Source organism: Lissotriton helveticus, chromosome 3_1 (genome assembly GCF_964261635.1).
Source record: "Lissotriton helveticus chromosome 3_1, aLisHel1.1, whole genome shotgun sequence".
Lineage (NCBI taxonomy): Eukaryota > Metazoa > Chordata > Amphibia > Caudata > Salamandridae > Lissotriton > Lissotriton helveticus.
Genome location: NC_136061.1, coordinates 712284418 through 712311181, shown reverse-complemented (window position 1 = coordinate 712311181; position 26764 = coordinate 712284418). Strand labels below are relative to the sequence as shown.

Sequence of the window (26764 nt, the reverse complement as noted above, 5' to 3'; positions counted from 1 at the left end):
AACCAACTTTTTCCAAATCATGCTGGCTGCCTGAGCACTCCGCCATTTTGCAATCCTTGCAGGCTGATCTGCTCGCTTCTAAATTCTTACTGACTCGTGATAACCACACCAACCTGGTGATTAGAATCATCCCTCGGACGGTGGGTTTCACGTACCTTACTTTTAATGAAGGAGACACAGTACCTATTGCTTACAAATCACACTTGTACACTTCGGCTGAAATGCGATTTTCCACTGTGGAGAAAGTTTTAATGGCTGTGCAGATGGCGATTCTTAAGGAACGTGCCCTGTCACAGGGAAAACGCATGTTGGTTGTCACACCGTGTCCTGCCTTGGAGGCAGTTACGAAAGCCAGTGTACCTAACTCTAAAGCTTTGCACCCTCGGTGGATTCAATGGGCTGCATCCTTGACGTCTCAGGATGTCAAGTTTATCTTTGACGCCACGTTACGGTCGCAGGAGTACCTGCAGTATGAATTCGTTCATCCGGCTCCTTTAGCAATGCGACCTTTGGAGGATTTCCATTGCATCATATACACTGATGGTTCGGCGCAGGTTGCGCATGGCTCTAAACACGCCTACGTTTCCGCATGCGCCATTGTGGTCGGTGCCATGGTGAACGATGAGTTCAAGTCCAGAGTTGTGCACACGCAGACTCTAGGGGACTGCACCGCACAATTGGCAGAGCTTCGTGCTCTTTTACTAGCGTTGGAGTACGCAGATCCGAGTGTGACTACTCTAATTGTGAGTGATTCCTATTACTGTGTCCAGTCTTACAATGAGAACTTGTTCTTTTGGATTCAGAATGATTTTCGTGATTCCAAAGGTAGCACAATAAAACATAAAATGATCTGGGTTCGAGTGACAGAGCTCAAGGAGCAGTTGCCCCTCGTGTTTGTGATTCATACTCTTGGCCATCAACGTGTGGGAGTTCACGCTGTTGGTAACTCGCTTGCTGATGAAGCGGCAAAATCAGCAGTATCTACATATTTAGTTGCAGCGGTTACACGGTCCAAAAGTAAGATTGATGATGACATCTTGGCGGCAGTAGCTGCCACTGAGAAGGGAGGTAAACATCCTGCGGGATTCCCTTCGAAGTACACATACCACTTAAGTCCAGATAAGGTTCCTTTTGTGAAAATACCTGATGTTGGAGAACGTTTGATTCCCAACTCTGATCGCAGGGCAAGCTTGATTACAGCGGCGCATGAAGGTGTGGCGTCTGCGCATGCGGGCGTCTCGGCCACTGTAACTCAATTGCAACTGCGGTTCTGGTGGCGGGGACTGTATAAACAGACGCGCGACTATGTCCTTCAATGTGACATCTGCCAGCAGATTAAACCTTCAACTGCTGCGCGTCCGCCCCAGACACAGTTGTATATATCTAATAAACCGCTAGGCTGTGTTTATTTAGATCACTGCAGTCCTTTTTCTTCTGATACTGCGTATAAGTACATCTTAGTAGCAGTTGATTCATACACACGCTTTGTGTGGGTGTGGCCCCATCGCAGCACTGATTCATGGACTGTCATAAGAGATGTGCGTGTCTTTGTAGGGATTTTTGCCTGTGGTACCTTCCATTCGGATCAGGGTCCGGCTTTCGCCTCTAAGTCGTACAAGGATGCCATGACTTCGATGGGGGTCCAAGTCAAGTTTTCGTCTCCCTACAGACCTGAGGGTAATAGTGTAGTGGAGCGAATGAACCGTGACTTAAAGCAATCTTTGACAGCACGAGTTATAGGCACTGGCAGAAACTGGCTAGCCCACCTCAATGGCGTGCAGCGTGCTCTTAATAATCTCCCTAGAAGGTCTCTGGGTGGGCGGACCCCGTACGAAATGCTCTTTGGTATCAAGATGTTTGTTCTGGACCTTGACGGTCTAGACGGTGTGTCGCGCGCCACAACCTTTGACGTAGATGAACATTTCAATGTTTTACAGGATCTACAAAAGACCAGAGACAGTCTTGCAAAGGAACATTTGCCCTTCACATCGGATGGTGCGTTGCAGATCCCGGTAGTTGGCTGGCTACCCCAAGTTGGAGAACTGGTTTGAGAGAAGATCGATAACAAGAAAGAATTTGGTCCTTCCTATCGAGCTCCGGTTCGTGTGCTTGGAGTGAAAGGCACAAGAACAGTCATTTTACCACCACTACCTGGTCGTAAGGAAGGATCACTGACTTAATATCGACGTCACAAATATCGAGATACAAAAATATCGAGGCAAAAATATCGAGAGACAAAATATCGACTACCTATCTTCAAACAGGTAAGTACCAAAATATCGACTACAAAATATCGACTTACAAAAATATAGACTGTCAAAATATCGATTTTTTTAAATGTCTTAAAATTAAGTTAAAACTAATATAGTAATAAATATATTTAATATAAACTTAGAAATAATTATTAAAAAAATGTAATTTTAATAAATAATTTATATAATTAAGTATTGGTAAGTATATAATAATTTTTTGAATATAAATTAATTAAAAACATTATAATATAATTTAATTGTATTTAATTTTATTTAATTAATTTAATTTAAATGTAATTTTACTTTATTTTTACAAAGTACCCCTGTACCCCAAAAACCCAAAACTGACCCTGAACCCTAAAAATACCCCTTTACCCAAAAACTGAAAACTGACCCTGAACCCTAAAAATACCCCTTTACCCAAAAACTGAAAACTGACCCTGAACCCTAAAAATACCCCTTTACCCAAAAACTGAAAACTGACCCTGAACCCTAAAAATACCCCTTTACCCCAAAAAACTGAAAAATGACCCTGAACCCTAAAAATACCCCTTTACCCAAAAACTGAAAACTGACCCAGAACCCTAAAAATACCCCTTTACCCAAAAACTGAAAACTGACCCTGAACCCTAAAAATACCCCTTTACCCCAAAAACTGAACACTGACCCTGAACCCTAAAAATACCCCTTTACCCAAAAACTAAAAACTGACCCTGAACCCTAAAAATACCCCTTTACCCAAAAACTGAAAACTGACCCTGAACCCTAAAAATACCCCTTTACCCCAGAAACTGAAAACTGACCCTGAACCCTAAAAATACCCCTTTACCCAAAAACTGAAAACTGACCCTGAACCCTAAAAATACCCCTTTACCCAAAAACCCAAACATATAACATTTTAAAAATAATTATATACTTACCAATACTTACGTTGTAATGGTATGCGTTGTAAAGGTATCTGCGTTGTAAAAACATGCTTTGTAAATGTATACGTTGTAAAAGTTTCGTTGTAATGGTAGTGCATAGTAAAAGTTGCGTTGTAAACGTTGCATACCCACTCCAGTGGGTGCAACAGTAGGGAAAGTGTTGGATAGCGTGGGGGTTAAAATTACTATTCCCACTCCAGTGAGTGCAACAGGAGGGAAAGTACATACTTCATAGATAAATATAATTAAAAGAAATATTAATACCAATTACAATTAATTACCAATTATATTTAAATTAATTACCAATTAATATTTAATTAACAATTAATTAAAAATAAATACCAATAAATGAAATAACATATTAAATTAATTATAATTAAATTACTTCCCACCCTATTCCCCTATAAACCCACAACCCGCTACAGAAAATAAATTACAAAAATAACATATTTATCAATTAATCAATTAAAATTAATTGCCAATTATATTTTAATTATTTACCAATTAATTTTTAATTAACAATTAATTAAAAATAAATACCAATAAATTAAATAACATAGTAAATTAATTATAATTAAATTACTTCCCACCCTATTCCCCTATAAACCCACAACCCGCTACAGAATTATATTACACAAAAATTAAAAAATATTAACTTACCTTATTTTCGATATTTTTGTTGTCTATATTCTATCTAGTCGATATTATGTCATTCTATATTTTTGACTTCGATATTTTGGCTACTCTAGTCGATATTTTTGTAGTCTATATTATGTCTAGTCGATATTATGTCTAGTCGAAATTAAGAACTCGATATTATGTCTGTTCACCGTAAGGAAAACAGGTTTATCTCTATTGATAATGTCAAGATACACAGTGGCCGATTCTTCATAGTATAACTCCGGCAGTCTCCTGTCCTTCGATTGCGAGACATTCTGTTATGGCCTCTTCTTCTAATCCGTTGCCTGAGGTGGCCCTTGAGATGCCTGCCGTTTCAAGTCCTTTATTAAGTACTTTACCAATTGATCGCATTGATGAACTTGATTACACTTACCCTACTGACTTATCGATGCCTGATTTGCAAACACGTTTGGCCACTGAATCCAGGTTCTCTTTTGACTCAGTTTCACAAAATTCGAAAAAACCCTCACGTTTTGCAGTATATGCCACGTTATTTAAAAAACATTTTTTGATTCCACCTTGGACATATATTTGGCTGGTGCTTTTTGGTGTGTACCTTTTTATGTCAGTTGGTTTTGTGTTTTATTTTTTCCGCCTTATTGAAGGACACTATGTTGAAGAAAGATCATGCATTCAACATCTTAATGGAACTTTGGCCCCCCTTTCCTCGTCCCATGCAGCACATCGACTGAAGAGAGCCTTACATTTTGTTAACATCACAGCTTGGCCTGTTCTTGATGGGATTGTGTGGGATGCGGTTAAATTTCAAATTCATGGCCCTACTGAAGTGGTTAATGTCCCCAATGTACTGAGAGTTAACATGGGGGATGTAGTGAAACAAAACATACGGTCTGATGATTGGGATGTTCAGGACGTTGAAACGTTATTTTCTGATTTGAAGTATTATGCTGCCTTTGATGCTGAAGATTTATACTTAGATTCTGCTAATTATGGTGAATTGTTTTGCTTCCAACATTTTGGCAACCACTATCTACATAAAGCAAATTCCAGAAGGGATACTGTAACATTGCCCGGCCCCTACACAGGGAAGTTCAAGTACGTTTTTGGAAAAGTATACATATTTTGCCGACTTTAATCAGTCTAATCCCGAGTCTTTTTATTTCAAAATGACACAGCAGCCCATGTCCAAGGTTAGACTTACCGATACCAAATTGTTGTATTCGAAGTCCTTTCTAGACGATTTGGCTGTGGAAGGCTACGAGCTATGGAAGGAAACCATTGACATTAAATCAGTTTGGGGTTCTAAAAGTTGGCAGGTACAAGGCAGTGAGGCTTTCCACAGAGCATGTCTCATCCCAAATCATATGTTGTTTATGAATTCTACTATTTCACAGACTACATGCTTTGGATTGGCTACTTCTAAAAAATTAAATACACTGACTATCCCTACTTTAGAGGAATATTCAGGTTGGGATAATGTTACGCGCTATTCTATTAATGAGTTACAGGCCTTATTTCAAAATGAGTCCTTTAACATTTCCAGTTTGGATCCAAAAGGTTGGCTGATGTGGCACAGGAGTTCAGACTCGTGCCAACGTCATTTTCTGGGTTTAGCTGATGGGTTTACACATGTCAGGCGTGACCCCCGATTTAGTACTGACCATTCTGTCACCACTTATTCTGTGGGAAAATTATGCCAGAATTGGCTGAAACATTCTACCTTGACTGCAGTTAAGCTGCATCTCTCCAAGCTCACTGATGATGTGGATTTGAACGATTTCATTAAAGGCCCGGCTAGTGGTAGATCTAAAAGAATAATATATGCAATTTACAATGAAATCTAGAAGACTACACAAATTGAGGCTGCTACATGCCTTAGAGCTATTGATCAAGATAATTTGGAAAAAGTGCTTGCAGTTGTGGATAATAGTATTAACATGCTTTCTTCCCGCATTTACAATTTGAATAACATTGTTTCTTCTGTTGTTGATATTGTGCAGGATGAGGTGTCTGTATTATACCATGGTCAAAATCAGTTGCGTTCAATTATGCAATTTGCCTGGACCCTGCAAACACTGAAGGCTGGACGTATGCCTTGGTGTTACATGAATGTTTCCTCTCTTTTTGCCCCTTTTAATTTAACTGACAAGCAGCGCTTGCTTTCCATGCGAGATGCATCTTTTTCCATGTTACACATTGAGAAGTTGGAGTCTTTGCCGTTTTCTGTGGCAGAAGCGACTGCTGCGACGTGGCTTATCCACGGTTTAATTACATTGCCATTTGCTTTATATAAATTTACAAATTGTATGCGTCATATTGCCATAGGTAGATATGAACCATTGGGCAGTTCTTTCCTCCGTGAGGTATGGTCCCTTCCATTCACATTCTGTTGCCTCAAGGACGAGAAAGAGGTTTTTCTTAAAGGGGAGGAGTGCACCGAATCACCTGATCACTCATTGATCTGCAGACACATTCAATTGCACGGTTCTTGTAACCAGGACCGGCCTAATTTAGCCTGTGTTTTGAAAGGCACTCCTGTTCCCGCAATTGTTCCTACATTTACATTGCTGGCGAATGGGAGTTATTTAATTTTGAATAACGAAGAATGTTGTGGGTTAATTAAAGGTGTCGGTTATGTGGTAACTGTATCTGAACGTGTGGTGTGTTGCAAAAACGTTCTGTATCCTCCTACACACGGGAACCCGGATGTTTCCATCTGGCCGCGTATCCCAACCTTGAAAACAGAGTTCAATGGTATGAGTAGAGTAAGAGCCCTTTTGTCTCAAAAAGAAGTGGCCCTGAGTTCGGCTCGAGAAACATTCGTCCTTCACATAGCTAACACGCGCATAGAGGTGCAAGCGCTATTAAATACTGATTTGCCATTGCATTTCAGCGAGTTGGTCCATCAAATCTTTAATGCCTCCTCCACGTCTGGCCTGCCACATTTTTTTAAATTAGTTAGCAGTGGTCTCGTGGCTTCTTTTGAAAAGATTTTTGGGGTCATCCCTGCTTTCTTTCACAGTATCTTTTCAAGCTTGTTTGGAGGGCTTACTGGCACTGGCTGCAGGCGTTCTGGTGATAATCTATTTTATTAAAAATGGATGCCCCTCGTGTGTTAGAAGCCGCTCAGCACCTCCTGGCACTATTTCGCAACCGGATGCTTGAATACTATGGCACACTGCCGCTTGCGACTTTAAGCACGGCATTTGGATTATCTTTTCGATTTTCCTATTTCACATGTGTCCAGCCTGTGTTTCATTGTCTGAGCTGCGATTTCGACTGGGCCATTGATTTGTGTCTCTGCAGGATGGTATCTCCTGACGTCGACTTTAATCACCTGATGGGTCCCGTAGTGGCTCACGAGTTGGTTTGTCCTGGCGAAAGGATTATGACCTTGGCAGCGATGCATGGACTAATGGGTCAATGGAACGTACTTGCAGCGGCTCAAGACTTCTTGGCGCAGAGCTCTATTGAGAACCCACCGAGTTGTCCTCTGATGATGCTAGAGGCTCAGGTGCTGGAGGAGCATGTATGTTCTTTCCCACTATTGAATTGGATGGCTGAACTGTTTTCGGATGATGACAGTGATTTCATGCTGGAAGCTGTTGCTGCATATTTTGCATATTCGGTCAAGTCCTGAAAAACGTTCGAGACTTTTGGCTGAAGTCCCCTTCTTATTTCCCCAAAACAAATTTCCACACCCAGACCTATTGACTTGAGTAACAATAATCTTTTACTTTTTGAAGTTTTTTTACATATTGACCTGACTAGTTATTATTGAACTGTTTTCATTGAGTGCCCTATTATGGTCGAAGAACTTCCAGTCACATTGGCTACATTCTTTGTTTTGTCCGTGCTCGGATCATTGGGGGGGTGTCATATAGATACTGCTTACCTATATACCGTGTTAAGTTAGCATGGGCTTATTAAAGTGTTTAAACGCCATTTTTCCTTTAGCTGCTTTTGCACACGACACATAATTGTTATTTTAGCTTTCAACCTAGAAGAGCGGTGTGATTTAGATGAGAACAATATGTTATTGCTCTGATATCAGCTTTGTTTGGTAAAACATGTCTGCACAGTGAGTGCTGAAGTTTCCCAGGATAACTCGACACAGTGTTGTTGTAAGGTCTGATCTTCGCACCTTTCTAGACATAACATGAATACAGCTGCTGCCAAGATCTGGCTTTACGCGCGTTTTATATTGCTTTGCTGAGGGCACACAAAACACACTTGATGGTGCTTCGCTTGCAGAGAGCTGGTGGACGATGATGTGATCCTCTACCACTGAGATTTTGAGGTATGGGCCCACCCTGCTAAAACCCAATGAGACCTTCATAGATAATAATAATATTCTATGCTAGTTAGGGAGGGTGAGCTTCAGGTGTTAAAGCCTATTAATTTAAGCTAATTCGCATGCTATCACCTTTTGCATCTTATGGACTGTTAACTATGCTGATAACTTTGCTTGTGATAATATGTTTGCTATTATTATCTAAGATACTGCGCTTGAGAACCCTGCATTAGTAAATAAATATTTCAAACGTGCACGTGTCCTCTTTTACTCCACGTTCTGGTTTGTAATGATTGCATAACGAAAGAGACTTCATGTGTTCCACGATGCCTGAGGTATTCTAAGTTCATGTTCTGGTCTGTCTAATCATTGGGAAGTCATACTGACCAATGAGACACTGTAGCTAGCTCGGTAAGGGGATTTTGGGTACTAAGGTGAGTTTTGGGGCACCCTGATTCACTAAGGTTCCGAATCTCTATGCACAGTTCTGTAGGAGAACAGAATTCCCGCTACAGCAGATTTTGTCACTGACTGCCGGCTGGCCCATTGATCTAGAGATCCACCGAATTTCGGCGTGCACAGTTGGTTGCTGCAATCGGTCCTCGGATTGGCTGTGATGGTCGCTGCGCGCCCACTCCCTTGTGAGTGATTGGCCCGCGCTTCTCTGAGCACTGAGTTGGTGTTTTTTGTGCAGCTGCTAATTTTATTCCCCATGTTGGCGAGTAATGGGGAGTGTATCCTACACTGTGGTAGAGCAAGATGCTTATGCCCCATGATTTGAATGTCTTATGTTCAGCTAACCCTTCATCAGCAAGCAAAATTGATCTCTATATGGCCTTGGTGGTTTCTCACACCGAATGTGCTTCTGTCCTTATGAATTCTATTGAGAGAAAGTCATTTGTTTTTATGTCTGCTAAAGTTGGGATGGCAGTAATTATAGAATGTTGCCTCTGTTCAGGACATCACAGTTCCCTCTTGAGTTAAACTCAGGTTTAAAGAGTAAAAGGCATGAATCCAGTTGCTGACCGGTAGGGCTCTACGTTGTTTGATTTTGCCCCCGTGGGTGCTGGTTAAGTGGTCAGGGCTATATTTGCAGATTAAGCTCCGCCTCTTCATGGTTGTTTTGGATCGTTGGTGGGGAGAAGTGGTTGGCCTGTGGTGACACCGTGTCTGCCAGCTCTCGGCAAGTAAGGACTTCAGTGTCGTAACCTTCAGACAGTGGGCCCCCTATGTTGTCAGGCAGAGTTAAAGGGCCAGTGCTGGATCAGGATGTCCGTATGCCCAGGCTTGTGAGGTTTGTCTGTGCCACTTTCAGATCTACATTTCGCCTGTCCCTGTCAGTTGTAGCATCTCTGGCAGTTGTTGGGTACCTGCCTGAGCCCCCTTCCTGGTAATGACCCCGCACGGTCAATGGTATACTTGTCGATGTGCATGGGTCGCTGTAAGAGGTGGCGATCACTCTCACGGTAGAGTTGGAGCCACCCCCCATTTATGCTTGCTGTGAGAACTTTGTCCGGAGTTGATGAGCCCAAGACTTCCTGCGTAGCTGCTCCGCTGTGGTTCCTGTTGATATGGTCGGCCTCCTGACTGGAGACTTGTAAGTTATTTGGCATTTGAATATTTAGGCAGGAGCAGGTTCGCTTTGTATCGCAATGCTGTGGGCAAAAGAGAGGGTATACGGCTGCTTGGTTTGTGCCTAGTATTTTGTTGCAGCCTTTCCTCCTGAGTAGCCGTCTTTGTTTGGCATTTTGAGCTGGGGCAGCTTTAGGTTAAGATGCTATTGATGCAATGGCTGGAGCTTTCCCAGGTAGGCTTCAAGTGTTTAGTGTGTGAATGATTTTGACAGCAGGTCACGCCGGGCTTTACACCTTAGGTGCAGCTGCTTTTGAGTTTGGAGCATCTTTGACTGTAGTCTCCTTTTTCAGTTCATCAAGGAGATTGGACAGCATTGAGGGAAGGATGGATAGTTTCTCAACATTTGTCCTGCAGCTACAGATCAATTTTGCCTCCGACTGGGCCCGGGTTATTAATGAATTAAGGTTCCCCACCTTTTTATCAATTCCTCCATCGTATAGAGCCAACGTGTTATGAAGCGCCAGTTGTATGTCCATCTTGTCGGATTGATACTGGAGGGCTTCTACAGTCGATTGCATACAAAGAAGACCACACAATGGACGGCTGTGACAAGGCCATGCTGCTTTGTAGGGCTCTGCTCCTGAGGGCCTCATTGGGTTCCTCTCTGCATCCTTGCTCTGTATCGGTTCCTGTGAAGAGTCCAATGAGTAAGATGCTAACATGTCATCACCACCTGGGTACCCAGGTAAGAGAGGACTTCTTGCTTGTCTTCCTGAGCCTCCTGGGCCTCTGTGCCCCTTCAAAGCTTAGAGTGGCCCTCTTGGACAGATGGCCGGGACAGTGGGATGAAGAGACCTTGGGAGGGACTCGGAGGGAGTACATTTGTGTCTTGGTCAGTGGGGTCATCCTGGAACTTGTCCTTCCTGACAGACCGTGTTGAAGTGGTGTTGGCGTCTGGGCTGGGAGTGGGAAATTCATCTTGGTTGGGCTGGTTTACCAGTGCCAGGTCCGCATCCTGGTTGCCTTCTATATGAATAGATGATTGTAGATCGTTATTTAGCTGGCAAGGTGGGGAAGTGAGGGAAATTGAGGCGGGGTTCCGCTCCCCTCTATGGAATCCACCAGAGCTATATAAGGTGTCAAGTGCTTGGCCGCCATGTCCACCTGATTTTCTGCCACTTGGAATTGTGGTAATTCTATAGATTGAGGTAACGTGTGTAGGATGCAATGGCAACTGCATCCTATACTGGATGAAAAAATGGTAGAGCCTGCTTCTTTTAGTAAAAAGAATTTAAAGTAGATTTTTGGTTGAGAGGAGTTTGTAGTACTGTTCAATCCCCTCAGATCGTCAGTGCTCCTTAGTGGCATGCCCTGTGTTGCTGAGTTCATTGATACTAGGGGCATCATTGGCTGTACTTGATCCCTTTTATTTACTGAAGCCATCTTGCTGCATTTTGCCATTCTTGGGTTGATGGGGGTGGCCCCCTTGTCTTCTCTGACCTCATTGCGTCCCTGACTTGAGCCTTTATCCAGTGCTTTCTTATGTTTCTCCCTTTTTGGTGATTGGTGCTCAGGACATTGATTGGGCAGTTGCTACTTAAGATTAATCGAATGATTCTGGGTTTCCGTGCAGGTTGCCCCTGCAGCTTGAACGCTGGATGCTGGATGCTTTTGGTGTTAGTTGTGGCATAAGCTTGATGCTAGTTGTTGACTTGCCAGGTCGAAGTGATTCTGCACCGCCTCACTTGACTGAGGGGTGCACGAGCATGCAAAACTGGTCAAGGAGCAAGACTGGCAGTTGGTCGCGGTGTGCCTCTGTTGTCTGCAGCCTTGTCCCCCCCACTGTGGTCTTCTGCACTGTGACTACTTAATTCTTCTTTATCCTCTTTATGCTCGCCCTCTTCCCCCCGCAGCTTCGCCCATGGGTCCAGGGGTTTAGGCACTTGCCTACTAGTATCAACTAGTTTCAGGTGCTGGCGGGCGACGTAGAGCCCTTTGTGAGGCTCTGGCCTCAGGAGGGAATGGAAGAGCGCAGAAGTATCAGGGTATAAGCATGACCGGGGCTCTTGGGCACACCTGCAAGTCGCACCCAACCTAGCTGGGCCGCTTCCGCAGTTGCAAATAATGAGAGTGGCTGGGTTAGCCTCTGCGCATAACCATAAAGAAAGTAGAAACCTCATGATAAATCTGAATGCTCTCAAGAATAATGGGGAAATGGCCACCCAGGTTTCAAAGAATTTTGAGGACAATATTCCCAAAATGTATCAGTAACAAAATAGTCTTTATCCTGAGCAAAAAATGATAATGTCCAAGAGTACGCAGATCTTCTTTAATCGCAAATGTTCACTGATGATAATCATATCCAGTAGTATATTTGTTACAGTGTAGTTGGTACATTAGTTAGTATATTCACAACCAGATGATAGGCGTAGCCAACACGTGATTCGTCATTGGGTCCTCACCCTTCGACTTCCCCAGGGCTACAACAATAAAAGCTAAATAAACCCTGTAACTATAAATGATGACATGATTTATTGGGGTTAATCTAGCTAGAGTGTAAGGAAAAACCCTCAAGAAAAAGTTTACCATGGATGTTAAGTAGTTTTTGGGAGCTGATATCCAGGAATAAAGAGAGAGCCAAGAAAAAGCAGTATAAGGGAAGAGCTTCGTGATTAGGATTTGTGCGAATAATGTGAGAAAAGAGACTAGGTCCAGAAAATAGGTAATCCCCTCCATTTTGGAGAGAAGACAGGAATTGTGAGATTCCATTGTGGCCTCAAAAGGCAGAACCCCCACCTTGGTGACACCTATTTATTTCTCAAGGCTCACCAATACTGATGTAGAGACAGTCGTCTATCAATCCCAAGAAGCAGGTTTGTCCCAAATTCTCTAAAACCTAGCCATACAAAGTTGGATCATTCATCACTAAACAGCGCAGTGAGCACTTGGAACCAAATACCATAAAAACCGTGGGAATCCAAGTTTGTCTCACTATATCATACCTCTATCTTCAAGTGGTCAGAGGTAAAGGAAAATGTATTTAGAAGATCTGAAACTAAGAGTAAAAAACAATATCAATGCAAAGTCTGTGGGTCAGTGACTATTTAAAATTCCCACATCATATTAGTCCTAGTGGAACTATTTGAATATTCCCTAGTTCCAATAGGGACTCCATAAAGCACACACCCATATCCGCTCAAATGTTTATGGCCACCATGCCGCTATCCAAGAACTTTTATCTATATATTTAAGAGCTCGGTGTACCGAAAAGCAACCTCAAAAACCAGAGTACTAATTCTGTCCGATTCTGAACAAATGTAACCATGTCCCAAGTAAATCGTAAAATCATTAAGTGAGTCCAGCGTATAAAAATTTGAGTACAGGTGACACATAAAAAGGGGTTTCAATGGAGAGTGCTCCATGCATTAACCAGCGTCTTGCTAACGTCTCAGCCTCTGATTTGCCATTTATAACGGGAAGTAATCAGGAGCACGCCCTTTCCGCGGACAGTCAAAAAATGGCACATGTATAGCCACCATCTTATAGTGTGGAATTAGTATGTATTACTAAAACCATCTATCGGCGTCACTGAAAAACTACTAAAAACGATCCATATTTATTAGAAAAATTCACATATATATCAAATCGCCTGACCTCACAGGCACGGCGTGAAGTATTAGTGCAACAGTCGACGTAACGTTAATACTAGTGTGTGTGGCCGCCATTTTGTAATTAGCAAATCATTCGTACATGAGGTAAATACAGACCAAAAACCAATTATAGCAGTCTGTATATAGCTCTTAAGCAATCTAAGATACCCCATTTGTTCCACAACTTAGGTAACGGAAATGTCCTAATCATTGTTCATCAACCGGTAAAGGGTCTATTGACACAAGTATTAAGAGATAAAACAGAAATCCATGTGAATAGCACATAGTTTAATCTGTATTGAAGCGTATGTTTAGCCGCCATCTTGAAAGGAAAATCCTTGTGTGTATATAGTAGGTGAGAGTTGTGAGGGAAAAGGAAAAAGACAAAGGGCCATATGTATCATACTTCCGTTTAGCGAATTCTAAATAGCGAATTTTAAGGAATCGCTATTTGGAGTTCGCAAAACGGTATGTATGTACAAAATCGCTTTTCAATAGCGATTCCTTACCATTCCTAATTTGCGATTAGCAAATTGCTAATCGCAAATTACCCATTAATTTCTATGGGCCAGGAGGCCCATAGGAATGAAAGTGCAATTTGCGATTAGCAATTTGCTAATCGCAAATTAGGAATTTTTTCAAGGGTGCAGGAGTGTCTCAAGAACACCCTGCTGCACCCCTGAAAAAGACATTTGGGGGCATATGGCGCACATATGGGCATGTATGGGCGTCATATGGCACCTTTGGTTTTTTGTAAAAAAGCTTTTTGAAAAGAATTCGCAACTTACCACCAACTAGAAGTTGGTGGTAATTTGCGAATCCTTAATGGCAATTTTTGAATATTTTTTAAGTGCAATCGCAAAATAAGGAATAGCAAATTTTGCAATTCCTTATTTTGCATCAAACATGTTTGATACATACCATTTATCTAATTAGCATTCGCAAAGGCCGAAATTCACAATAGTATGGTCTTATTCAGAACCAGATCATGTATCTGTATAAATTAGATATAATGAGATATAATGTCCAGTGAACAGACATGTTACTCCTACTAATAAGATCCTTATTGGTATGTATGTCCAGTCTAAAAATGATGAGAGAGAAAAACACATAAATCAAAGACATAATGCATACCCTTGGTATAAAGTCCATATCATGTGATCATAAGAACCATGAAGAAAGAGAATAGCATATATCTACTCTAAGCAATCCAAGTCTTGTTGGGTAAAACTAGCCTCACATTCAGGTCATTAAACGCGATATGTTATAGACCCATGTAATCGTTATCCAACATGAGCAGGAGTAATAGTAGTGTCAGATACAGGAGGAGGTGGAAAAAGAAACAGTCCGCACACACTCCGCAGCAGCCGAGCACAGCTGCTGCGCTCATCTCATCTGATCTCTGTGCAGTTGGTAGCTGAACAGTGGTTGGCAGGACTGGTTGATGATTGTTATTGGCAAAATAACACATGAGGGTGCTTTGGTGCTGTGAGAAGCGGGCGGGAGGCGAAGAGGCAGGGGCTCCATAGCAGGAGGGCAGAAGGATGTGAACTGGTTGAGGGCTGAGAGGCAGGAATTACCCCCCTCTGTTAGTAGAGGTTTTAGAGAGTTGAAATACCTTCTCCTGGCCACTCCTGGATGGCACAAGCAGGATCCTCACCAGTGCAGGGAGAGCAGGCCCTCTTCTCAACTTGGGCCCCCATCGGTTGCCTCCCCGCTCCTGCATGGATGTCCTGTAAGGACTGCGCCCGGGAGGCCATGCCGTGTTAGAACCTCCCGGGGGCCTCAGCCTACAGTGACACAGCACGGTGCTGCGCTCTCCGGCCCCACTCTCCTACTCCACTCCACCCACTGTGAGCCATCTGTGAGCCGTCTGCAGCTGCATAGTGTAGCCTCTATGTCTGGCCCCTGGAACTGGCACCGCTCCAACAATACCGTGATTGTATGCTTCAGATCTTTGGAATGTGTCTACTGCAGGAACTGGATCTTGATTGGTCCCTAACATTTCGACCTGCCTGGTTTACCTGTGTAGAACCTGTGTTCCACTGTATCTGGTGCCCCTTCGAATGGGAACTGGATTCGCAGACATCCGCTCCCTTGCACATTGGACTGCTAACAAGTCCCTTAGCAACCCATTTTCAGGACTGCTCTTTGGGTTTGCAACTTCTTCACAATGCGAGTTTTGAGCAAAGAGGAAACAAGTGCATCGACACATGGATCACAGGATACAGGCTTTGCTAACATGGATGCAGGTTACCCGGTAACTGTCTCAGCATTGGCTGTGACTGGAGATCATTTCTCTTCTTTGGGGATCATAACATGGGCAGTTGACCAATCATTAAGTGTGGAATCAGATTCCTTTATGGAGTCTTTGGCTTTTGAGATGGCGAGTGACACAATGAATTCCTCAGAAGCACAATAATTGCATTATTTTTCCAAATTTACATTTTCTTCTATTCGTTTTCAGTAACTTCCAATTCTAAACTATGCTTTGAGTATGTTTACCTTCTGATTACATTTAGTATTCTCATCATTACTATTATCCTGACCAAAGAGAGGGGGTCCTGTTTCCTGCATGGCCCATTGTAGTATTTCCTATGTTAGCCTGATTGTGTACGTTGTAGGCTGCATTTTCTTTTGCACACTTAACTATATAAATACGCTTGCTCTTGTGCCCCATTGTACTTTCACATGGAACATGCATATGTTATTGTATTCTGTTTTTTTCCTGGGATTTAGTCTGAACATCACAGAGAAGGTCAAATGACAATGCCCCTTGTTATTCTCTCTAGTCGGACACTAGCACCTAGACATAGCACGAGAATGCAGCTGCTGTTTATGAGCACACATGTCTTGTAATATAATCGAGCACACCAGTTTAAGTAGACACACTGAGCGCGGGTCCTGGAACAAGATTGCTACGTCAGCTGAGATGTAGAACGTCCATCTATGAATATTAAGGTACGGAGTCCGCCACTAATCCCAGGGATCTTTGATATATAATCATCTAGCTTCAATAGAAGGGAGAGGGGTTTAGGATATACAATATTACGGGCCTTTTTATGATATATGGTTTATTGACCACTCTAACAGTATTTTTAGTATGCATTTGTTTTCTAATTGTGGCACGAATACTGCATTTTAGGACACGATAGTTTGAATAAATATTCTAAACTTCCTTCGTGTCTCTTGTTTACTTTATTGTGTGGACGAGTAGGAGTGAGAGAGAGAAAGGGTGTGTCCTGCTACCATGCTTCCTTAGAGGGTCGACAGAGTTGTGTTCTGGAGTGCCAATTCACTTGTTTCTGTGCTAAGGTTAGGAGAGCAAGTGAGGCACCAAAGCTAGTCGGACTCGGGCTCATAGATACTGAGATGGTATGATGACTCAATCCTTACATGCCAATGGTCTATGATCCCAAGCATAGTTCTGTTCCTAAGCAGAATCCCTGCAACAAGGCTAAGCCCCTGGGGAGGGACACATAGAAGACGGAGATGACAAGTTATTGAATAGTGACCGTCCTGACTCTCGCAGAAGCGGTCGCTCCCCACGCTCCCTGGCCTGGGTATTGTAGTGCTTTGCCTGCATTGCTTTGAAGGAATTGGTGCCTGCTATTGCTCACTGCTGCCAAGTATTGATCTGTACTTTGCTTGCATTTTTATTTGTGCCAGTTTATACATTGCTCGCATTTTCATCTGTGCCTGATTAGTATCGTGACGCTCGCATTGCCTAATTTAAATAGATAGTTGCTGCCTGATTGTGCCGGTGTCACTGCCCATAGCGATATTCAACTTTGTGCTCCAATCTGTTTCGGTTTTACTTTTGCTGCCATTTTGTTGTTGTTGTGCCTCGTAGCCCGTCTCTCCACCCCGCTCCCGCCTCCCAGCTGCTCCTCCCTCCCACTGATAGCTAAAGCCCATCCCGTCGAAAGAAGCGCTGTGACCGTCCTGACTCTCGCAGAAGCGGTCGCTCCCCACGCTCCCTGGCCTGGGTATCGTAGTGCTTTGCCTGCATTGCTTTGAAGGAATTGGTGCCTGCTATTGCTCACTGCTGCCAAGTATTGATCTGCACTTTGCTTGCATTTTTATTTGTGCCAGTTTATGCATTGCTCGCATTTTCATCTGTGCCTGATTAGTATCGTGGCGCTCGCATTGCCTAATTTAAATAGATAGTTGCTGCCTGATTGTGCCGGTGCCACTGCCCATAGAGATATTCAACTTTGTGCTCCAATCTGTTTCGGTTTTACTTTTGCTGCCATTTTGTTGTTGTTGTGCCTCGTAGCCCGTCTCTCCATCCCGCTCCCGCCTCCCAGCTGCTCCTCCCTCCCACTGATAGCTAAAGCCCGTCCCGTAGAAAGAAGCGCTGTGACCGTCCTGACTCTCGCAGAAGCGGTCGCTCCCCACGCTCCCTGGCCTGGGTATCGTAGTGCTTTGCCTGCATTGCTTTGAAGGAATTGGTGCCTGCTATTGCTCACTGCTGCCAAGTATTGATCTGTACTTTGCTTGCATTTTTATTTGTGCCAGATTATGCATTGCTCGCATTTTCATCTGTGCCTGATTAGTATCGTGACGCTCGCATTGCCTAATTTAAATAGATAGTTGCTGCCTGATTGTGCCGGTGCCACTGCCGGGAAACAGCCGTTACATCGCAACTTTTACAACGCACTTCTATTACAACGCAACTTTTACAACCCTGGATCCATTACATCGCATGCCTTTACAACGCATGACATTACATAGCAGATGCTATTACAACGCATGCCATTACAACGTAAGTATAGGTAAGTATATAATTTTATTTTATATTTTATTTAACATTATTTAATTATTTTATTTAATATTAAAAATAAATAAATATATTGGGATTGGGTTTTGGGGTACAGGGGTATTTTTAGGTTTCAGGGTTGGGTTTGGGTTTTGGGGTACATGGGTATTTTTAGGTTTCAGGGTTGGGTTTGGGTTTTGGGGTACAGGGGTATTTTTAGGTTTCAGGGTTGGGTTTGGGGTTTGGGGTACAGGGGTATTTTTAGGTTTCAGGGTTGGGTTTGGGTTTTGGGTTACAGGGGTATTTTTAGGTTTCAGGGTTGGGTTTGGGTTTTGGGGTACAGGGGTATTTTTAGGTTTCAGGGTTGGGTTTGAGTTTTGGGGTACAGGGGTATTTTTAGGTTTCAGGGCTGGGTTTGGGTTTTGGGGTACAGGGGTATTTTTAGGTTTCAGGGTTGGGTTTGGGTTTTGGGGTACAGGGGTATTTTTAGGTTTCAGGGCTGGGTTTGAGTTTTGGGGTACAGGGGTATTTTTAGGTTTCAGGGTTGGGTTTGGGTTTTGGGGTACAGGGGTATTTTTAGGTTTCAGGGCTGGGTTTGGGTTTTGGGGTACAGGGGTATTTTTAGTGTTCAGGGCTGGGTTTTGGTTTTGGGGTACAGGGGTATTTTTAGGTTTCAGGGCTGGGTTTGGGTTTTGGGGTACAGGGGTATTTTTAGGGTTCAGGGCTGGGTTTGGGTTTTGGGGTACAGGTTTTTTTTTAGGGTTTAGTTTTAAAATACAATCTTTTATTTTAATTAAAAAAAATAATTTTAATAATTTTATTATTTATTAAAAATAGTTCTTTATTATTAAAAGTTCTTTTAAAAATAAACTTAAAGTAATATATGTACTAAATAATTATTTAAAAACAATTTAATTTATTTAATTAATTAAATTTAAATTACTTACATTTAAAAAAAAAAGAATATACTTACCTATACTTACATTGTAATGGCATGCGTTGTAATAGCATCTGCTATGTAATGTCATGCGTTGTAAAGGCATGCGATGTAATGGATCCCGCGTTGTAAAAAATGCGTTGTAACGGAGTGCGTTGTAATATATCGCGTTGTAACGTCATACATCCGCCACTGCCCATAGCGATATTCAACTTTGTGCTCCAATCTGTTTCGGTTTTACTTTTGCTGCCATTTTGTTGTTGTTGTGCCTCGTAGCCCGTCTCTCCACCCCGCTCCCGCCTCCCAGCTGCTCCTCCCTCGCTCCGCCCCCCTCCACTATCTACTTATGTCAAAGCAATATACGCGCAGCGTCCACGCCCAGCGGACGCGCCCTATGCGCGCCGAAGGCGTGCCAAAGGTAAGCCCGTCTACGCCCGTCCACGCCTGGACCGCGCCCAGCGCCAGATCTCCTGGCCCCCCAAAACCCACTCTACCCGCATAACGTACGACGCCGCTACCCTCTCAGCACTCAACCCCGGCCGACTCCCTAACTGCTACCAAGCCGCCCCAGGACTCACCCATGGACCCTTCACCTGCCACTCCTGCAAGTTCGACTGCATCAGGACCCACACCAAATCCACAAACTCCAAACAGAACTCCGACAACAACCACCTGAAGTGCATCCTGCTCAACACCCGCTCGGTCCACAGACACGCCATTGAACTTTGGAACCTACTCGACACCACATCGCAGGACGTCGCCTTTCTTACACAAACCTGGATGAACCCCTCATCAGCGCCTGACATCGCCATAGCCATCCCGGACGGCTTCATGATCATCCGAAAAGACCGCACCAACCAAACAGGAGGAGGCATCGCCATCGTCCACAAGAACACCATCCGCATCACGACCAGTTCCGACGATAACCTCGCAGCCGCCGAACACCTTCACTTCCAGATCCACACCGACCCCAAGACCACACTCAGAGGCACCCTCATCTACAGACCACCAGGACCCCGCACACATTTCAGCGAAGACATCACTGACTTCATCAGCCCACACGCCCTCCCCTCTGAAGACTACATTCTACTGGGAGACCTCAACTTCCACCTGGAAAAGAACAACGACAGCACCACCACCACCCTTCTGGACAACCTCGCCAATCTCGGACTCAAACAACTTGTTGACACCCCCACCCACTATGCCGGGCACACGCTCGACCCAATCTTCACCTCCAGCAAGCACATCTCCTTCAATCACACCACAGCTCTCCATTGGACGGACCACAGCTGCGTTCACTTCAACTACAAAAAGACTACGACCTACAACCACCCACAACCAATTCCCTGCAGAAACTGGAACAAAATCACCACCGACCAGCTCTTCACATCGCTCCACCAAAACCCTCCTGCCAATTCATCGGACCCAAAACAAGCAGCCACCAACCTCAGACAATGGATCTCCCACAGCGCTGACGAATTAGCACCCTTGAAAAACCATCAAACCAAACAAGGTAGCAAAAAAGCCCCCTGGTTCAATGATGACCTTAAGAAATCCAAGAAGATCTGTCGCACCCTCGAGAAAGCCTGGCGAAAAAACCCAACCACTGAAAACCTAGCCACCCTCAAGAACGCCACCTGAAAACACCACCAACTGATCCGATCCACCAAGAAATCAGCATTCAAGGATCGACTCAACAACAACGCCCACAACAGCAAAGAACTATTCAACATCGTCAAACAGTTTACCAACCCCACCGCCGGCACCAACAACATCACTCCCTCCCAAGACCTCTGCGACTCTCTAGCCTCGTTCTTCCACAACAAAATCTCTGACTGTTCCGAGCCAATATGTCTCCTCAGGATTGAAGCAATGCTCAAATGGTATCCACCTCTCAACCGCCCTAAATCTGCACTTATAGAATAAGCAGACTTATAGATGGTTAAGCGAGGGAAGATGTGAATAGAAGGGAAGGAAAGGATGGGGACAGCGGGGAGGGAGATCTGTCAGGAGACACAACACAAAAGAATAATTAGCTACACTCTAAATTACCTTCCTTTCTATATTCGTACACTATTCTACAATACTAACCTGTAAAGGAAAAATATAATTATCAAGATGCAGAAGACGTGTATATAGTATCTTCTTGGGTCATGAAGCTGAAACAACAACAACATACGTAAGGATATTATCTAAATTCTCAACCTATACCCTTACTAATGCAGAAACCCAAATACCTTTCATGCCAAAAGAAACCTCTTTATCCATACACTCTCCTGCATGTAAGAAAAGAAAACATCAAGCAAGGGTTAAAACAATTGCTTGTAGCAATAGCACTCTTTTGCTGACCTTGGCCACTAGAACATGAAACTTCACTTGAAATTCAGTGTATCCTTAACCATGTGATAATTCTCACAGATTAATGAAGAGAAACTCTGAAGTTACTTTCTCCTCTCTACAAAAACCTCTAATACATTCAGTTTCATAAAACATTGTGCACCATGCCATACTAGAGGTAAATCTTGTCTTCACACACAGGTCAGAAATAATAAACAAGCTTATTTCCAATCTTTAACAATAATGGCCATCAGTCTTTATCATAGCTTGTCTCTACGATTCTCTCCCTCGCATGAACCTCACAGACCAGCCGGTCGTGCAACGCCCGCCAACGAAGGGAAAGGAGGCATTCAAATAAATCCAAAGTACGTTTCTCAGATTGTCTTAAACCAGCCCTCAGATGCAGCAAACCATTCCAAATCAATATCGCTTATCACCAGAGCAGTCTCAAAGGTTTTCAAAATAAAGGTCTACTGATGTGGTATCGTGACTGCCAAACTTAGGTTTCAAAGTGCACAGTCTGATTTATACAAATATGCCCAGTCCTGGCGCATCCACTCGAAGACCGGATTTTCTCCGTTGCCGACTCAAGGAAAGGTAATAAAACGGAATCCTTGGTGAACTTCACCCTTACCGCACCAGGAACTTCATCTAATGCACGGAACCGCAAAGCAAGAATAATCGGCAACGTCCAGCTCGTCTTCACCGGCAATATGCTCTTCCGCCCACGTGACCCGGATACAATCCGAACACGTCATACGCGGCGCACTCCGTGCCGGGAAATGTAGTCTGTGGCCAGTATATCGTCGTCTGTGCCCTACGATGCCTCAATGCCCCCTAACACTGACATACATAACAGCTTTGGAGACCAGTCCTCCCCACCCACCTCCGAACTAAAATCCTCCTCCAACAACCTTTGCGCCTGGAACCCAATCACCACTGAAGACACCATCCGCCTAATGAACACCATCCACTCAGGATCGCCAACCGACCCATGCCCCCACCACATTTTCAACAAAGCAGACTCCATTATCGCACCCCTTCTCCGAGACGTCATCAACTGCTCACTCAACTCCGCTACCTTCCCGGAAAGCTGGAAACATGCCGAACTCAGCGCCCTCCTGAAGAAACCCACAGCAGACCCCACTGAACTTAAGAACTACCGCCCCATTTCGCTCCTCCCATTCCCTGCAAAAGTCATCGAAAAAGCCGTCAACAATCAGCTCGCCGCCTTCCTCGAATCCAACAAAGCCCTCGACCCTTCTCAGTCCGGCTTCAGAGCCAAACACAGCACCGAGACCGCCCTCATCGCAGCAACTGACGACATTCGAACTCTACTGGACAACGGAGAAACAGCTGCCCTCATCCTACTTGACCTCTCCGCAGCCTTCGACACAGTCTGTCATAGCACCCTTATACAACGCCTCAGCAATGTCGGAATACAAGGAAAAGCACTGGACTGGATCATCTCGTTTCTCGCCGGCAGAACGCAGAGAGTCCGCCTCCCCCCTTTTAGATCAGGGGCCACCGAAGTCACCTGCGGCGTACCACAAGGATCATCACTGAGTCCCACCCTCTTCAACGTATACATGAGTCCCCTCGCATCCATCGCGCGCCAACACAACCTCAACATCATCTTCTATGCAGACGACACCCAGTTGATCCTCTCCTTCACCAAAGACCCAAACACCGCCAAAACCAACCTACACGAAGGGATGAAAGAAGTAGCGGAATGGATGAAGAACAGCCGTTTAAAACTGAACTCGGACAAAACGGAAGTCCTCATCTTAGGATCATCCCCCTCCGCCTGGGATGACTCATGGTGGCCACCGGCCCTGGGAACTGCACCCATACCGACAGACCACGCACGTAACCTGGGCTTCATCCTGGACTCCTCCCTCTCAATGACCAGACAAGTCAACGCCGTCTCATCATCTTGCTTCAACATCCTACGTATGCTCAAAAAAATCTTCCGTTGGATCCCCATCGAAACAAGAAAGACGGTCACCCATGCACTGGTCACAAGCCGACTGGACTACGGAAACACCCTTTACGCCGGAACCACAGCCAAACTACAGAAAAAACTCCAACGCATCCAAAACGCCTCGGCCAGACTCATCCTAGACATCCCCCGCCAAGCTCACATTTCCGATCACCTGAAAGACCTCCACTGGCTCCCCGTCAACAAGAGAATAACGTTCCGCCTCCTCACCCACGCACACAAAGCCCTCTACGACCTAGGACCGGAATTCCTCAACACGCGCCTGTCCTTTTACACCCCCACCCGCCAACTACGATCGGCCAATCAAGCCCTCGCCGCAATTCCACGCATCCAAAGATCCACCATGGGGGGACGATCCTTCTCCTACTTAGCGGCCAAGACCTGGAATTCTCTCCCCACCCACCTACGCCTTACACAGAACCACCTCTCCTTCAGAAAACAACTAAAAACTTGGATATTCGATAAGTAAAGTACCCCCTCCCTCAAGCGCCTTGAGACCCTCTGGGTGAGTAGTGCGCTATACAAATTTTTAAACTTAAACTTAATAAGAAGCAAGCAAATTAGAGTGACAATAAAGCCAATCAATGGTAAGCAGTGGGTGATCTCTGTTCCCATTGTAAGTTTTAGGTAAGCCCTTGATAGCTGTTTTGCAACCAAGCAGCTTGCCATTCTTACACATAGAAAGCTGTAACAGAGTCGGCAAGCCAACAGAAATAAACAGTTACATTCTCTACTTTTATAAATAAAACTATAGTCAGTTTATGTATCATTTTCACAAAGAAAACAAAAAGTAATGTTCAGTAAGGAACTGCTCTGATCCTTGTGCGATTTCAAGGCTGGTTCAGCGCAAATAATGCCAATTAAGCCTTGCTCCATTGCAAGCCTGGTGCAATGTTTGCATATTTTCACAAATATTTTAAGATTATGGATTACATGTTTGATGAATTCTCCTTGAAAATGTACTTAAAGACAACAGAGAACATCCATACCATGTAATTTAGTCAAACATTTCCTAAAGCGGTCAGATGCCCACGACAGATTGCTGTAATCTTCGGGAAAACAAAAAATAAACAGGTGTGCGCTATTTACAAATACAGTTATGGGATCCGGTCAAGAGATCTCTTAGCTCTGAAATGACATACCCAAAGTGTTGTTTATGTATCATAGGCGTTTTACGTTCGTGTCGAAATAGAACAATTATTACCGTGGCAAATGGTAGTGTGAATTTAATGCTGCAATACTTTGAGAGTAAGTCATGACATGTATTTTATATACACACGCACCCAGCTATACTGACAAACGCTGTCGTGCCGCGAGATTAAATGCATATTAGTGTGTGCTCCAGGCATTAGATTATTACCCTCTTTACTCCATTACATTTCCACAGTATGTGGCCATATAATTTATAAGATAATACAGACATCGCTTTTGTTGATAAGAATGATTCCGTTTTATGGATGGTGTCCTTTAATTTTGCCTTTCATGGATTATAAAACTGGTTAATATCTACTGAAGTGAATCACCAGAGAAGCAAATAAAGGGGCTGACCTCAAGCTTCGTGTCATTTGGGATACCGGCAAGATCTAGCCGGCTCGTTTATCCCTGCATATGATTGATGACAGCACGGGTTAAATGGGGAAAGCTTTGCTTCCATTAAGGAAACATCCTGAATGGAGACCTCCCACTTAAAAGGCAGCCCTGATGAGCAGACCAGGGACTGCCCACGGGTCAATTTAAATAATGTTAGTGGACTGACAGTGTAATCTGTGCATTCTGTTCTATTACCATGACCCGATTATCCTTACAGGCTAAGGTGATTCAGTGGGTTAGTTGGGTGTCCAATAGCAAGTATTTGCTATGTAAAATATTCCAATTGACAAACATAAAGACACCCTAAATATTTAATTTAAGGAAAGAGTATGCGGCATAACGGGCAGAGCTACCGACTTCGTGAATGGGGGAACCGGGGGCGAATCTCAGCGTCGGCTCACCATCCTGTGATTCTGGGCAAATCAGTTAATTTCCTCGTGCCTAAACAAATAAAATAAAATAAAGGAATATGTCCTTATGTTATGTGACTGTTGCTCACGTAAAACGCTACGATAGATCCGGGTGGAGTTTCTACTATATGCAACTTAAAAAAAAAATACTTCCAGGTAATTCATTCATGAAAATGTATTGCGGTTTTATTAGGGGTTGCTTTTAAAAGATAAAACACACTCATATACCACAGATCTTTATAAATACCCTTCCCACGCTTTTAAAAAAAACCCCATTTTTTTTTGTATTGAATGGTACTGATTACCGGAATCAGAAATGGAAATAATGTACAGATTACACAGCTGTGCCAATCACCCATAGAACTCCATTACAAGTTTACATTGTTCGCATCCCGCACTTGTCCCCTTTCTTATGCACACAGTAGTGACAGCCTTCCCAAGAGTAACCCCGATCACATCCATTAGTCGCTCAGGTCCGGGTCCGACTCTTCAGGCGGTGAGGTACATATATTCCCCCTAAAAGTATTCAATTTCCCCCATACCCGTGTCCATTGCTTGGGGCACCCTCTGTGGACAAAGACCGCCCTCTCAGCCACCATAATTGCACTATCCATGTCGCTACACCACTGCCGCTGTGTGGGGACCACCTGCGCTCCCCAGAGCCGAGCTTTAATACATTTAGCCAGCATCAACCCAAAGTCGCCCAGTCCTGAGCCGCATGGTTAAGATCTGTTGGGCCCCAAATGTTGAGAAGGCATCTCTTGGGGTCCGGGGAGACAGTAGGTACACAAACCTGTGTGATTGTATCCATGATACCCTCCCAGTAGCACACAAGTTTGGGACAATCCCATAAGGTATGATATAATAATAATCCACATTTTGTAAAGCGCACAATCACCCGTAAGGGTCTCTAGGCGCTGGGGGCCGTCGGGAAGATTAAGCGAGCTATTGCCCAGAGTCACATGGTGCTGGGCTAATCTGCTGTCGGTGCCGGGGATCGAACCGTGATCCCCAGATTCCGGAGTCAGTCGCCCTAGCCGCGGCGCCACAGATAGAAAGTACCCGGTGTCCCACAACCGCTCAGACAGCTTCCCACACTTTGTGATGCTAATGTGCCACAGTTCTTTTTTTATTAAGAGCGTTGAGAAGAATTTTATACTGAGAGTTGATATTATGTTCTGGAAAACGGCTCTAGTGTTCCTGGTACCCCTAAAAGAAGTTCCCCGTCCTCAGACTGTAAGGGGGTTTCCTTGAGTCCCAAAGGGCAGTCCAGTGCTGATCTGATATTTATTTAGTATCAAAGAAAGCAAAGACAAAAGGTATTCAGTGTTTTTCTCAGCTTAAGATCTAAGATAAACGCTTTACATTATTTAAGGTTATAAAACTC

At 44.0% G+C, this 26764-nt stretch overlaps 1 long non-coding RNA gene across 3 annotated transcripts in view; it reads right to left on the bottom strand.

Annotated features, from left to right (window-relative positions):
- The window catches only part of LOC144824726 (uncharacterized), a 348856-nt gene that overhangs the window by 146816 nt on the left and 175276 nt on the right, over positions 1-26764 (bottom strand). The window lies entirely within an intron of this gene.